Raw genomic sequence first — 10,678 nt, forward strand, 5'->3', positions numbered from 1 at the left:
CTCTTGTCACAATTTTGTCATGTATACACTAGTAGAAAAATAAGAGTATTGTTATTCCCTATAGTTAGTGATGAAAATTGGGCATGGTTAGATAGTGTGGAAGTGTCAAATTTGATGCCCAAATCTACATTTGCAATGTAAATTCTCTGGGTATTTGTCACAACAGGGTGTGAATTTAAAGAAAAAAGTACTCATTTTTGTTTAAAAAAAAATTGAGGTATTAAGTATTTTATTTATAGTTCATATTGATTTTTCTTGTTATTAGTTTTTTATTAATGTAAGTATTGTCTTATTATTTTTAAATACTTCTTCTAATAGCAATCAATTATCCAATATATTTTCAATCTTCAGTAACAATAAGCAATTGTAGATAGAACAGTGAACCAAATACATAATAGAAAACAATCAAGAACAATAGAGACACAATAGTTTGATCAAAGACAAGGGAAAAACCCCACAAGGGGGGAAACCCTTTCCAAATTCTTCTTCTATTACATTGTCGTCAAATGTTCAGCAGAGAGACACATAGTCCAAGTATATCAACAAGAAGTTAAAGGTCAAGTCGTGGACTAACCAAATCAGTCAACCAATATCCAATCCAATATTACCATCAAAGTCAAATCTGGTCAAAAGTCAAATTTGCAATTTCTGGTCAAAGTCAACAACAATCAACGCATCCCTAACCAATCCTTGGTCAACAATGAAATCTGTTAGGTTTTAATCATTGCATCTCTTTTGTATTTATTTGGTCGCTTGGATCAGACTACATCTTTGTCCTGATGATGAACCACAATAAGTGGTTCGAAATGCGTATACATAAAAATTCTATGCAATTTATCCAGAAGAGTCTTTGTATAAATCATGAATCACAGAAGTCTCAGAGAACAATATTTTTTTAATGAAACATTTTTAAAAAACTTGAAGACAATTTTAGCTCTTTTTAACTAAATTTTATAGAGGTATGTCATTTGGATTTATCTAAGGAAATCGGGAAAAATGATTATTATTCTCCCCGCCTAGATTCAAATCCCGCAAGTGACATAATGAACTTTAATATAATAGCTTCTAACTTTATTGTTAAGCGACTAGAATTTATATATCCCTCATATAAAATATAAAAATATTAAACATATTTTCCATTTGAAAAATAATAATAATTAAAATCATAAAAATAATTATAAAATGTGAAAATATATATTCCTTATAATTAAAAAATAAATAAAAAAGATTTTGAAGAATTGATAAAAGGCTTTTTATTCTCTCTAATAAACTTTTATACCAAAATTATTATCCTTGATGTAAATTTCTAAATTATGATCTTGGTAAAATAGATACTCACTCCTCAAAATTATTAAATAATTCAATGAAAATCTATAATCTGCAATGCAACCTTCGAAAACCAATAAACTAAAATAACTATGAATATTTAATTGAGCATATGAAGAACACTCGAGCATAGTTTTTGTCGTCCTTAACCAATCTTTGTTTAGGTAATTGTTATGCTTTAACCAAGTGGATATAAATTTGAAAAATGATAAAATTAGGTATATGCAATTTTGGTGGAATGGGTATCCCTCGTGCTTCACACCTATGTTCAAAAAAGTTTCCATTGTGAAATGCAATATATTTTTTTAGAATTTTAATTAATGTTTTTCAATTTAATTTCTAAAAAATTAGAAAATTTAAAGAATTTTGGAATTATAGTTAATTAAAATTATTTTTGTTTGGCTAAGAGTTCATCTTCCTCATACTTAAGGAAACAGGGTAATCGCTTAAGACCGAGAGACATCTAGTAGGAGGAAAGCCTACCCCATAAGAACTAAAAATGGATCATTTCAAATGGCCTGGTTTTTCTTAATAACATTTATGAGTCAACTTGCATTAGCAAAACCATAAATAGATGTCCTCATTGTTAGTTTGACAACTAAATTATGATAAATTTCTTCACTGTAGAAAAAAATTATATTATTTTCATTAACTAAAACCTTAAAAGCCTAAAAACATATTCTCAAAGCCATTTTTGAAAAATAAAATAAGCATTTTACAATTCTAGTGTATGAATCGGCTTTCTATTAAGTATAACTACACTTTATCAAGCATAACTACAGTGTATGAGTAAGGCTTATAAACTATATGTATAGGTTTTACATGGTGTAACAAGTAATTTGATAAGGTTTATAAACAATATGTATAGGTTTTACATGGTATAACAAACTTTTGAGTTTTGATTTGCAATGTATTTAAAAAAACCATAGTATAAAAATATTAATTATTGTCAAACCAGATAGTAACTCCTCAAATCAATTCATTCTATTCATTTAGGTTGGTCTTTATTATATACATGAGGGAGAGACTGTTCATTTCATCTCCCAATGACTCTTCATATTTTCCATTATTCATTTACCTCAGTTACACTTATTCACCCAATCCTGATAACTAGGTGTCAACATTCCCCCCCTTAATCTGAAGGGATGTTGGTGAGTCCAAGCATCGTTCTGAATCTTTCAAGCTTTTCTCTTCCAAGCGCTTTAGTGAAGATGTCTGCAATTTGCTCATTAGTGGAACAATGGCAGAGATGGATTGTTTTGGCCTCAACATGATGTTGAATCAAATGATATTTAGTATTGATGTGCTTCGTTCAATCATGGAACTTTGGGTTCTTGGCCAACTTTATTGCTGAGGTATTGTCAATCATGAGTGGAGTCGATTGTACTTGTTTTACCTGCAAATCTTCAAGAATTTTCCTAAGCCACACAATTTCTTTTGTTGCCTCAGTTGCTGCCACATATTCTGCTTCTGTTGTGGAATCTGCTGGAACTGATTGTTTGCGTGATCTCCAGGAGACAGCTCTTGATCCAAGACTCATAGCATAACCTGAAGTAGATACCCCAGTTTCTTTGTCTCCATCGAAGTATGAATCAAAGTATCTAATCAAGCTCAAGTCGTCCACCTGTGTATACTTGATTCCAAAGTCTTGAGTTCCCTTCAAATACCTTAGAACTCTTTTTGCAGCAGACCAATGTCCCTCACAGGGCTTTTGCATAAACCTGGAGAGGATTCCAACAGCAAACGAAATGTTTGGTCTGGTAGTAGTTAGGTAGTTGAGACTTCCTACCAATTGTCTATACTTTGTTGCATCCTCAAGTTCTTTTCCTTCAATGGATGTGAGCTTTAAGTTTTGTTCCATTGGAGTAGTAAGAGGATTGCATTCTGTCATGCCAAACCTGTTCAACAGATCTCCAATGTACTTTTGAGAAAGAAATATGGACTTCGGATGTTGAGTTACTTCAATACCAAGATAGTAATGAACATAGCCCAAATCAGTCATTTCGAAACCTTTGCTCAATTCCTTCTTTATGGATGCAATGTAGCTTTCATTGTTCCCTGTCATCAAAAGATCATCTACATATACCACAAGATATACAATTGTTTTGCCAACTTTCTTGACAAATAAAGTTGCATCATCAAGATCATAATGTTTGAAATTGAGTTTCAGAAGATGCTCAGTTAGTTTTTCATACCAGGCTCACGGTGCTTGTTTGAGGCCATACAAGGATTTCACAAGTTTGCATGTTTTATGTTCATGTCCTTTCACATCAAATCCTTCAGGCTAGGACATAAAAACATTCTCTTTTAGATCTCGATTCAAGAAAGCAGTTTTTACATCCATTTGATGGACTTTCCAACCGTTCTGAGTTGCTAGGGCAAAGAGTGTCCGAATGGTAACCCATTTTGCTGTGGGGGCAAATTTCTCCTCATAATCGACCCCTTCCTTTTGTGCAAAACCTTTTACCACAAGCCTGGATTTGCACTTGTCAAGTGAGCCATCTGCTTTATTCTTGTTCTTGTAGACCCACTTGCAGCCAATTGGATTGGTTCCTAATGGAGGATCAACCAGCTTCCAAGTGCCATTCTTTATCAGGGCATCATACTCCTTTTGCATCGCTTCTTTCCATTCATCATGAGAAGCATCTTCTTTGAAGGAAGTTGGTTCGAAATCTGTAGACAAATTCAATTCACAATCATAAGAAACATCCATATCAACAGGTGAATCAGAGTCATCTACATCACTTCCATTTTGCCGGTTTGAATTTCTAGTTGTTGTCTTTCCAACCTCATCAGGATGAACTCTTTCAAGTGTCTTTGTCAGCCACTTTGGAGGACCTTTCTCAAATGGTCCAAGCTGCTCCATTGATTGAGTTGAGACTGAATCAAGGTTGAGTCTCCCAATTCTATCAATCACATCACTTAAAGTATCATCTGTTGTTAGAGTGTCATGCGGGGAGAGAGTGCTTCAGAAGAAGATTCCACAGGTTGATCTAGTATAGGAATCCCCCCTTCAAGATGTGGAATTTGATTATTAAATTCTTGAAATGACTTTGCATTTGCGAATCTATCCAAGCGATCAAGTTGCTGCTCAACAACATTGTCAGCTTTGGATGTTTCAAGAAATATTACATCTCTAGATATAACAAACTTTTTATTAACTTCATCATAGAGACGGTATGCTTTGGAGGTGTTTGAATACCCTAGGAAGATACGCTTACGACTTCTTGCACCAAGTTTGTTTCTATGTACCTTTGGTATCAAGGCATAACAGGTGGAACCAAACACCCTAAGATGCTTTACCGAAGGAATGTGCCCATACCACATTTCATATGGAGTCTTGTTTCTGATAGCATTAGATGGACATCTATTCTTTATATATACAACACATAGAACTGCATCAGCCCAAAACATCAATTTTACATTTTTGAAAAACATCATGGAGTGCACCATATTTAAGATTGTCCTATTCATTCTTTCAGCTACACGTTCTATTGGGGATTATCAGGCACAGTTGTTTGATGTTTGATCCCATGTTGGCGAAGATAGTTTTCAAATTCATTTAAAGTGTACCTTTTTCCATTATCAATGCAAATAGAACCAATATGAGATTGTGCATCATTTTCAATCCATGTATGAAAGTTCTTTAATGTTTGAAAAGCATCAAATTTGTTCTTCAATAAATAAACCCAACACATTCTGGTGTAGTCATCAATAAATGTCATCATATATTTATTTCCATTTGCAGAAGGAACATGCATTGGACCACATAAATCTGTATCAAATTTGTTATCAGTGCGGTGACTTCGCCCGAGATTGCCCTAACCATGAAGGTTAGGCATATCGGAAACCTGCCATTCCTCTCTTCTCGATCTATTTCAGCGTTTTGAATGTTGTGCCCACTGCGGCTACTCATGCCTTCCCCAAGATTTCGTGGTTTGTGGCTTTCGCTGTTGTAAGCTTGCTCTGGTTGTTACGTGGAGGTGAACGCATACGGCCTACAGTGTTGAATCTGGAATGAGAGGTGCGAAATGGTGCGTCTCACACCATTGGTCTGAGCTTGCATACCTTCCCACTACGTTTCTTTGAGCTGACATACTCTTGGCGACCACAGTGGGAATCTCACCTCTAAACTCTGTGCACTGACGTGAAGCAACGAAATTTTTGAAGGGATTCATTTTTTAAATTGAAAGTTGTTTTCATAACATAGTTAATGCTCCTGCGTTTGACTGTGTTTAATACATGTTGTTTGTAAATATCGCCTTGGGGCACGAACACACTTTGATATCCGCTCTAATACATCTATCAGAATCGTTTTTTAGCAGCAGAATTTTTTTTTCACCACAAAAGCACATTTTTTGCCAGCAGAAGTATTTTTACAGCACTCAGATTTTACAATGCATTCAGTCATTCTTCTGAAGAGGTTGTGTGCCTTGCTCATAAAGAAAAAAATCTTGCCCAAGATTCTTCCAGAGGAAAAGATGGTCGAAGAGGAAGAGGAAGATATTTGAAAGGCAGGAGGGGCAGACACTCTCAAGGAGAAAAGTCAGATTTGCACAACGAAGGGGAGGTATGAGAGTATGTGGTGTATTCAACCGCACATAGACTGGAGACAGCGTTATATGAAAACAGTGTTATAAGAAAGCAATGTTATATATATGAAAACCGCAGTGTTATATATGAAAACAATCGTTATACCAACGTTATATATATATATGGAACAACGTGGTATACGATGGTGTGCTATCAACGTAATGGACCAGCAATAATGAGCAATGGTATAGGTTTGTAGTGGAGTAATGGTATGCGTTTACAATCGACTGTGGAGAGGGTGGTCTGGAGCATTGTATGGACAGATAATATATTATGCAGGCGGTGGAGGTGAGGCATATACCAGTCATAGTTTAGTGGTATATGCTGAGCTCTGGGATGCCGCAGGACGCAACCACAGTCAAACAAAATTTGCATATAACAGCGCCATCACCAGAACGACCATCAAATGAATATTCTGCGACACCATCACCCGAACGACATTCAAATGACCATCACCAAACCGACCTTCTTGGAGGCTCCTCCAGGCGACAGTAAGAGCAGCGTTATGTATACAAAGAGCAGTGTTCTGTATGCAGGTGAATAATAGACAAAGAGTAGTGTTTTGTATGCAGAGAGCAGGGTTTTGTATGCAGGTGAATGATAGAGAATAATGCGTTCAGGCCAGTGGAAGCGTCAGAGCTGCCAGGCTAGCCAGTCTGCATAGGATTCAGTGTCAGAATAGGGAGTTACAAAGCAGAGGGAAGCCAAAAATGGCGTTGGCTCTGATACCATGTCAGACCAGGCAGTAACTCTTCAAATCAATTCATTCTATTCATTCAGGTTGGTCTTTATTATATACATGAGGGAGAGATTGTTCATTTCATCTCCCAGTGACTCTTCATATTTTCCATTATTTATTTACATCAGTTACACTTATTCGCCCAATCCTGATGATTAAGTGTCAATGATTATATAATATAAAACAAGCTACATAATAGCGAGTACCTCCAATTTGTTTAAATATAGTGAAATTAAAGTACAATATTATAAAGAATTAGAAAAATAGAAGCCTATATAAATACATGTAGAAACAGAACGAAAACTAAGAAAAAAGGTAAAATTAGAATATTGAAAAATATTTACAATAACATGTTTAATACAATATAAAACAAAATACCATAAATATAGAAAATCTTAAATAAAATAACATTAATCTAGACACTTTAATAATGCAATATAAAACTTAATACTATAAACATAATAAATATTAAATAAAGTAACATAAATACATAAATATTGAATTTTACTGATAGTTTTCATTATTTCCATTATTTTATTTCCAATGTGATCAATATTTGTTTATAATAAAAAAATTGACATTTTAAAGTAATATATGGTAAAATTTAAAAGTACTAGTTAATACATTTTTGCACTTATATAAAGTATATAGAATATTTATTTGAGAAATATTTATGTAAATAAATTTATGTTACCTCATCCTTCAAGATCATATGGTGGTTTTGTTTTGTTTTTTTAAAGTCAGAGTAATTAGAAGTATTTAAATAACTCACAAAAAAAATTATGTTTTAAATTTCCATCTACTATTATTTTTTCAAGCTTTATTCACAATATTAAATTTGTGTCATTATAATTTTTTAAGCAATTTAAATAACATAATTATTAATATCTTAATTATATTTAATCGATGGAAATTTAAAACATCAAACAAAAAAATTATAATAATTATAATGATACAAATTTAATATCGTGGATAAAACTTAAAAAAGAAATAATAGATAGAAATTTAAAACATAAAAAAAAATTAAAATAATTTAATATCTTAATTATATTTAATCGATGGAAATTTAAAACATCAAACAAAAAAATTATAATAATTATAATGATACAAATTTAATATCGTGGATAAAACTTAAAAAAAAAAAAAATAGATAGAAATTTAAAACATCAAAAAAAATTAAAATAATTTTTGTGAGTTATTTAAATAATTCTAATTGATGATGATGATGATGGTGGTGGTGGTGGTTAACGTCCACTGAGACCAAATTGGTCTATCGGACCTATAATTTTCTTTCTTAGTTTCTAATTGTCTGGCTCCTCGTCTTTCTTGGCGAGATTGGTGTTGTAGCTTTCTTTTTGTTTTGTACGGTCTTCCAATTTTCTTTATCTTGCATCTCCTTCATCTCTTCTGATTCTTGGGACATTGGTGTCTTAGCTTCACGATCTAATGTGTTCGTCCTTTTGAAGATAGTTGGAGAAGAAGTTTGGTCTAGGAGATCTGCTTTGCTGTTAAATGAAGATTTATTTTGTGCAGTATTCGAACCCTCATAACTGCTTGAGGGGTTGTCGAGTTTACTCTTTTGTTGTTGGGCGGGGCTTTCCCCCTGCTTGTCTTGAGAGTTGTTTCTTTCTTGCCCGATTTCTTGTGATTCAGAGTTTTCTCGAGAGTATTCTTCTTTGATGACAGTGTAGTGTTCCTTTTGTGCTCCTTCCCACCATGTAGATCTGTGGTGATTTTTCCTAGCAGAATTTTTCTGAGAGGCTTTTGGGCAATTTTTGGCTAGGTGGCCTGTTTCAAAGCAAAATCGACATCTGAAGAGGACACTTTCATAATCGAGTTTTTGGTTCCACACATACTCTTTACTTGTTAGGTTTATTTCAGCTAGAATCCGGCACTGAAGTCCATTTCCACACAGATGCGTGCATAGGTGGTTCTGGCATATTCTTCTATTTCTGGGCACCTACAATAAAATTTCCCAATTGCATTTCCAATGGCTTCTAGCGAAGAGAAATTCCAGAGATGCAAGGGTAGGTTTGGCAATCTTACCCAACTGGTGTTGAGGTTATGACTGTTGTTGAGGGATTCGAATGATGGGTTCCATGGCCTCATGAATAGCCCTGATTTTTCCCAAAACCAAGGGCTGGAATCTATAATACATTGTCTGCTTTCAAGGTTTTCAAAATTTACTATAAAGAAACCCCTAGCAGAGGGGTAGATATTAATTGCATCAGGAATTAGAGGCTTCCATACCTCAGAGATCCAACTGTGGAGCGCTATCAACCGCGGCCAAAAACCATTGAATCGGCAGATTATGGCACTTTCAGAGAACTTCAAAGCCTCATCGAGTGAGGCCAATTACTCTCACTTTAAAAAATCAAAACAATAATAATGTGGATTGAAAAATATAAAAAGCTTAATATTTTATTTTATTTTATTTTATTTTATTATTTTAAATTAAAAGTTATAATAAATATATTAAATTAGGCAACATTATAAATAAATTGTTTTAATAATCTTTTTACTATGTAAAAATTCAAACTCTTCAATTTGCATATTAATTACAAATTCACTTTGCAAATTAATTACAAATATCATATTTTGATTTAAGTTATTTCATGTTATAAAGATATGAAATATCTATCTTTATGAAACCAAGATACCAAATTAAAAAAACCACTATATGATCTTGAACGGTTAGGTAACATAAATTTATTTACATAAATAATTTCTCAAATAAATATCTTATATACTTTATCATAAATACAAAAATAAATGTATTAACAAATACTTCAAAATTTACTATATATTATTTTAAAATATCAGAAAAAAATTATAAACAAATGTAGATCACACCAGAAATAAACATGCACTCACTCAAACACCCCAATGCTACCTTGATATCCAAATATCCTACGCGTGATTATTCAGTTGATAGGAGAAACAATATAAAAATCGTATTAAATGGACCCCGATACCCATTTTTTTCCCGAAAACCAAATATTCTACGCGTGATAATTCAGTTGAGAGGAGAAACAATATAAAAAACTGTATTAAATGGACATTGATACCTGTGTTTTTCTCGAAAACCCATGTGTTAGCTTCGATATTCAAGAAGAGGACGAATTTTATTGATAGCATATTCGCGTAGTCTAACGAGGTGGAGGAGTTACTCGGAAAGTTTTGGAAACACCAGTCATATTTAGATAAAATCCGACAAATATTTTTGTAAATCCAAGTTCTAGTTGTTAAACTTCAAAATTTTCGCTGTCCTAGAGGTTTTTGATGGTGTTGTATCCATTTCCAAACACGATTCAAAAACTGCCTCTACAAGATTTTTTGAATTTTTTTTGCCCCGATTCGGGCCACTTTTGGCCATCTAGGCAATTCCTCCACCTAATTAGACGACTCCTAGAGTATTATTTAAGTTTCCTACTTTCAATTAGAGTTATGTTGATTTTCGATGAGAATTAATGATTCTGACCAGATGTAGACTATGCATTTATCATTGAATATTTGATGATATTTAATAATATTTAAGTGTACAACAACTAAATATCTAGATGTAGACTATGCATTTATAACTGAATATTTGATGATATTTAATAATATTTAAGTGTACAACAACTAATTATCTATGTTTACTAAGTGAAACTGTGACGTCATGTTTCTTAGGGCTTGGTGCGGGTGGGGTTGGAGGAGTTGGAGGAGCCTACCATTAAATACTTAGGGCTTGCGAGAAGATTAAAGCTCCCTCATAAAACTTTTATTAAATTAATAGTAGAGCTAGTATAGAATGACGTGACATAGTCCTTTTATTGTAGGTTGTACTGTAATTATTGATTTTTTATTAATCACATTTGTACATAAGTAATGATGACAAAATAAGAGGGGCAAAAATTGAACCAATCACATTTTAAATAAATAAATTTAAATATTATGAAAAATAAATAAAATTCAATTATTAATGTTAAACTATGGAGGACTTGCAAAAAAAATTGGTCAAACACAACTAGGCAGTCA

This window comes from Pinus tabuliformis, chromosome 1_1 (genome assembly GCF_031772625.1).
Source record: "Pinus tabuliformis cultivar Carrire ecotype Pingquan chromosome 1_1, CPIR1, whole genome shotgun sequence".
NCBI classification, from domain to species: Eukaryota; Viridiplantae; Streptophyta; class Pinopsida; order Pinales; family Pinaceae; genus Pinus; species Pinus tabuliformis.